General features: G+C 42.2%; 1 non-coding gene across 1 annotated transcript; it reads right to left on the bottom strand.

Annotated features, from left to right (window-relative positions):
• Positions 1–279: 279 nt before the first annotated feature.
• Positions 280–387, bottom strand: LOC148581620 (small nucleolar RNA R71). Its single transcript, XR_015895885.1, has one exon. It is a non-coding gene; the product is annotated as a small nucleolar RNA R71 (small nucleolar RNA).
• Between the last annotated feature and the right edge of the window lie 5,984 nt (positions 388–6,371).

Below are 6,371 nucleotides of genomic sequence, written 5' to 3'. Positions count from 1 at the left end.
CTGAAACCTCAATTAGTTTCTCTGATGCAGCAGAACTGCAAGTTTCATGGACTTCCATCTGAAGATCCTTTTCAGTTCTTGACTGAATTCTTGCAGATATGTGATACTGTTAAGACTAATGGAGTAGATCCTGAAGTCTACAGGCTCATGCTTTTCCCTTTTGCTGTAAGAGACAGAGCTAGATTATGGTTGGATTCTCAACCCAAAGACAGCCTGAACTCTTGGGATAAGCTGGTCACGGCTTTCTTAGCCAAGTACTTTCCTCCTCAAAAGCTGAGCAAGCTTAGAGCTGATGTTCAAACCTTCAGACAGAAAGAAGGTGAATCCCTCTATGAAGCTTGGGAAAGATACAAACAGTTGACCAAAAAGTGTCCTTCTGACATGCTTTCAGAATGGACAATCCTGGATATATTCTATGATGGTTTATCTGAGCTATCAAAGATGTCACTGGACACTTCTGCAGGTGGATCCATTCACCTAAAGAAAACGCCTGCAGAAGCTCAAGAACTCATTGACATGGTTGCTAATAACCAGTTCATGTACACTTCTGAAAGGAATCCTGTGAGTAATGGGACGCCTATGAAGAAGGGAGTTCTTGAAGTTGATACTCTGAATGCCATATTGGCTCAGAATAAAATATTGACTCAGCAAGTCAATATGATCTCTCAGAGTCTGCATGGAATGCAAGCTGCATCCAACAGTACTCAAGAGGCATCTTCTGAAGAAGAAGCCTATGATCCTGAGAACCCTGCAATAGCAGAGGTAAATTACTTAGGTGAACCTTATGGAAACACCTATAACTCAACATGGAGAAATCATCCAAATTTCTCATGGAAGGATCAGAAGCCTCAACAAGGCTTTAACAATGGTGGAAGAAATAGGTTTAGCAATAGCAAACCTTTTCCATCATCAACTCAGCAACAGACAGAGAACTCTGGACAAAACACTTCTAATTTAGCAAATCTAGTCTCTGATCTATCTAAGGCCACTGTAAGTTTCATGAATGAAACAAGGTCTTCCATTAGAAATTTGGAAGCACAAGTGGGCCAGCTGAGTAAACGGATCACTGAAATCCCTCCTAGTACTCTCCCAAGCAATACAGAAGAGAATCCAAAAGGAGAGTGCAAGGCCATTGACATAAGCGCCATGGCCGAACCTGTGAGGAGAGGAGAGGACGTGAATCCCAAGGAGGAAGACCTCCTGGGACGTCCAGTGATCAATAAGGAGCTTCCCTCTGAGGAACCAAAGGACTCTGAGGCTCATCTAGAGACCATAGAGATTCCATTGAACCTCCTCATGCCCTTCATGAGCTCTGATGAGTATTCCTCTTCTGAAGAGAATGAGGATGTTACTGAAGAGCAAACTGCCAAGTTTCTTGGTAAAATCATGAAGCTGAATGCCAAATTGTTTGGCATTGATGCTTGGGAAGTTGAACCTCCCTTGTTCATCAATGAACTAAGTGATCTGGATCAACTGACATTGCCTCAGAAGAGACAGGATCCTGGAAAGTTCATAATACCTTGTACCATAGGCATCATGATCTTTAAGGCTCTGTGTGACCTTGGTTCAGGAATAAACCTCATACCCCTCTCTGTAATAGAGAAACTGGGAATCTATGGGGTGCAAGCTGCTAAAATCTCACTGGAGATGGCAGACAGCTCAAGAAAATAGGCTTATGGACAAGTAGAGGACGTATTAGTAAAGGTTGAGGGCCTTTACATACCTACTGATTTCATAGTCCTGGATACTGGAAAGGAAGAGGATGAATCCATCATCCTAGGAAGACCTTTCCTGGCCACAGCAAGAGCTGTGATTGATGTTGACAGAGGTGAAATAGTCCTTTAATGGAATGAGAACTCCCTTGTATTCAAAACTCAAGGATCTCCCTCTGCAACCATGGAGAGGAAGCAGCAAAAGCTTCTCTCCAAGCAGAGTCAACCAGAGCCCCCACAGTCAAACTCTAAGTTTGGTGTTGGGAGGCCACAACCAAACTCTAAGTTTGGTGTTGAACTCCCATATCCAAACTCTAAGTTTGGTGTTGGAGAGTCTCAACAAAGCTCTGCACATCTGTGAGGCTCCATGAGAGCCCACTGTCAAGCTATTGACATTAAAGAAGCGCTTGTTGGGAGGCAACCCAATGTTTATCTAACTCTATTATTATTATTTTTCATGTTTTCTTAGGTTCATGATCATGTGGAGTCACAAAATAAATATAAAAATTGAAAACGGAATCAAAAACAGCAGAAGAAAAATCACACCCTGGAGGAGCATCTGTCTGGCGTTCAGCGCCAGAACAGAGCATGGTTCTGGCGCTGAACGCCCAAAATGGGCAGCTTCTGGACGCTGAACGCCAGAACAGGCATGGTTCTGGCGTTCAACGCCAGAAATGGCACACAGATGGGCGTTGAACGCCCAAAATGGCCACCAACCTGGCGCTGAACGCCCAGAGTTGGATACAAAGGCATTTTTACATGCCTAAGGGGTGCAGGGATGTAAATCCTTGAAAACCTCAGGATCTGTGGACCCCACAGGATCCACTCAGGATCTGTGGACGCCACAGGATCCACTCAGGATCTGTGGACCCCACAGGATCCCCACCTTCCTCCACTCACTTCTTCTTACCACTCTCTTTCACACAACCCCATAAACACTCTTCCCTAAAAACCCCTCACCAATCACCTCAATCTCTCTTCCCCACTAAACCTTCACCACTCACATCCACCCACTCTTCCCAATAAACCTACCTCATAAACTCCACCTACCTTCAAAATTCAAAACCAATTTCCCACCCAAACCCACCCATATGGCCGAAACCTTCCCCCCTCCATTCCCTATATAAAAACCTCCATTCTTCATCAAATTCACACATCACACCCCTCTACACTCTCCTTAGCCGAAACCACATCTCCATCTCCCTCTCCATATTTCTTCTTCTTCTTCTTCTATCCTTTTGTTTATTGCTCGAGGGCGAGCAATATTCTAAGTTTGGTGTGGTAAAAGCATAGCTTTTTTGTTTTTCCATTACCATTGATGGCACCTAAGACCGGAGAATCCTCTAGAAGAGGGAAAGGGAAGATAAAAGCTTCCACATCCGAGTCATGGGAGATGGAAAGGTTCATCTCCAAAGCCCATCAAGACCACTTCTATGATGTTGTGGCCAAGAAGAAGGTGATCCCTGAGGTCCCTTTTAAACTCAAAAGAAATGAGTATCCGGAGATCCGACATGAAATTCAAAGAAGAGGTTGGGAGGTTCTAACAAACCCCATCCAACAAGTCGGCATCTTAATGGTTCAAGAGTTCTATGCCAATGCATGGATCACCAAGAACCATGATCAAAGTAAGAACCCGGATCCAAAGAACTATGTTACAATGGTTCGGGGGAAATACTTGGATTTTAATCTGGAAAGTGTGAGGTTGGCGTTCAACTTGCCATACATGGAAGAGAACGCACGCCCCTACACAAGGAGAGTCAACTTTGATCAAAGGTTGGACCATGTCCTTAAGGACATATGTGTAGAAGGAGCTCAATGGAAGATTGACTCCAAAGGCAAGCCGGTTCAACTAAGAAGATTGGACCTCAAGCCTATTGCTAGAGGATGGTTGGAGTTTATCCAATGTTCAATCTTTCCCACTAGCAACCGGTCTGAAGTTACTATAGACCGGGCCATCATGATCCATAGCATCATGATTGGAGAAGAGGTGGAAGTTCATGAGATTATACCTCAAGAACTCTACAAGGTGGCTGACAAGTCCTCCACCATGGCAAGGTTAGCCTTTCCTCACCTCATTTGCCACCTATGCAATTCAGCTGGGATTGACATAGAGGGAGATATCCTCATCAAAGAGGACAAGCCCATCACTAATAAAAAGATGGAGCAAGCAAGAGAGCCCAGTCATGGAGCTCAAGAGGCGCAAGAAGCTCATCACCATGAGATTCCGGAAATGCCTCAAATGCACTTTCCTCCACAAAACTATTGGGAGCACATCAACACCTCCCTAGAAGAATTGAGTTCCAATATGGGACAACTAAGGGTGGAACATCAAGAGCACTCCATCATGCTTCATGAAATAAGAGAACATCAAAAAGCAATGAGGGAGGAGCAACAAAGACAAGGAAGAGATATAGAAGAGCTCAAGGACATCATTGGTTCCTCAAGAAGGAAACGCCACCATCACTAAGGTGGATTCATTCCTTGTTCTTCTTTCTTCTGTTTTTCGTTTTCTATGTTATGTGCTTATCTATGTTTGTGCCTTCATTACATGATCACTAGTAGTTAGTAACTTTGTCTTAAAGATATGAATGTCCTATGAATCCATCACCTCTCTTAAAATGAAAAATGTTTTAATTCAAAAGAACAAGAAGTACATGAGTTTCAAATTTATCCTTGAACTTAGTTTAATTATATTGATGTGGTGACAATGCTTCTTGTTTTCTGAATGTATGCTTGAACAGTGCATATGTCTTTTGAAGTTGTTGTTTAAGAATGTTAAATATGTTGGCTCTTGAAAGAATGATGACTAGGAGACATGTTATTTGATAATGTGAAAAATCATAAAAATGATTCTTGAAGCAAGAAAAAGCAGCAAAGAACAAAGCTTGCAGAAAAAAAAAATAGGCGAAAAAAAAAATTAGAAAGAAAAAGAAAAAGCAAGCAGAAAAAGCCAAAAGCTCTTAAAACCAAGAGGCAAGAGCAAAAAGCCAATAACCCTTAAAACCAAAAGGCAAGGGCAAATAAAAAGGATCCCAAGGCTTTGAGCATCAGTGGATAGGAGGGCCTAAAGGAATAAAATCCTGGTCTAAGCGGCTAAACCAAGCTGTCCCTAACCATGTGCTTGTGGCGTGTAGGTGTCAAGTGAAAACTTGAGACTGAGCGGTTAAAGTCAAGGTCCAAAGCAAAAAAAAAAAGAGTGTGCTTAAGAACCCTGGACACCTCTAATTGGGGACTTTAGCAAAGCTGAGTCACAATCTGAAAAGGTTCACCCAATTATGTGTCTGTGGCATTTATGTATCCGGTGGTAATACTGGAAAACAAAGTGCTTAGGGCCACGGCCAAGACTCATAAAGAAGCTGTGTTCAAGAATCATCATACTGAACTAGGAGAGTCAATAACACTATTCGAAATCTGAAGTTCCTATAGATGCCAATCATTCTGAACCTCAATGGATAAAGTGAGATGCCAAAACTATTCAAGAGGCAAAAAGCTATAAGTCCCGCTCATATGATTGAAACTATGTTTCATTGATAGTTTGGAATTTATATTATATTTCTCTTCTTTTTATCCTATTTGATTTTCAGTTGCTTGGGGACAAGCAACAATTTAAGTTTGGTGTTGTGATGAGCGGATAATTTATACGCTTTTTGGCATTGTTTTTAGTACGTTTTTAGTAGGATCTAGTTACTTTTAGGGATGTTTTCATTAGTTTTTATGTTAAATTCACATTTCTGGACTTTACTATGAGTTTGTGTGTTTTTCTGTGATTTCAGGTATTTTCTGACTGAAATTGAGGGACTTGAGCAGAAATCAGATTCAGAGGTTGAAAAAGGACTGCTGATGCTGTTGGATTCTGACCTCCCTGCACTCAAAGTGAATTTTCTGGAGCTACAGAATTCGAAATGGTGCGCTTCGAATTGCGTTGGAAAGTAGACATCCAGGGCTTTCCAGCAATATATAATAGTCCACACTTTGGCCAAGAATTGACGACGTAAACTGGCGTTCAACGCCAGCCTTCTGCCCAAATCTGGCGTCCAGCGCCAGAAAAGGATCCAAAACCAGAGTTGAACGCCCAAACTGGCACAAAAACTGGCGTTCAACTCCACAAATGACCTCTGCACGTGTAACACTCAAGCTCAGCCCAAACACACACCAAGTGGGCCCCGGAAGTGGATTTATTCATCAATTACTTACTCATGTAAACCCTAGTGACTAGTTTAGTATAAATAGGACCTTTTACTATTGTATTAGGCATCTTTGGTCTCATTTTTATTCCATTATTCATCTTAGGAGACTATTGATCTCGTTTAGGGGGCTGGCCATCTCGGCCATGCCTGGACCTTCACTTATGTATTTTCAACGGTAGAGTTTCTACACTCCATAGATTAAGGTGTGGAGCTCTGCTGTTCCTCAAAGATTAATGCAAAGTACTACTGTTTTCTATTCAATTCTTCTTATTTCTCTTCTAAGATATCCATTCGCTCCCAAGAACGTGATGAAGGTGATGATTATGTGTGACGCTCATCATCCTTCTCCTTTATGAACGCGTGCCTGACAAACACTTCCGTTCTACATGAAATAAAGCTAGAATGAGTATCTCTTAGATCTCTTAACCGAAATCTTCGTGGCGTAAGCTAGAATGATGGCGGCATTCAAGAG

This window comes from Arachis ipaensis, chromosome B10 (assembly GCF_059453495.1).
Source record: "Arachis ipaensis isolate K30076 ecotype BB chromosome B10, ASM5945349v1, whole genome shotgun sequence".
Lineage (NCBI taxonomy): Eukaryota > Viridiplantae > Streptophyta > Magnoliopsida > Fabales > Fabaceae > Arachis > Arachis ipaensis.
This window is presented reverse-complemented; position numbering and strand designations above follow the sequence as displayed.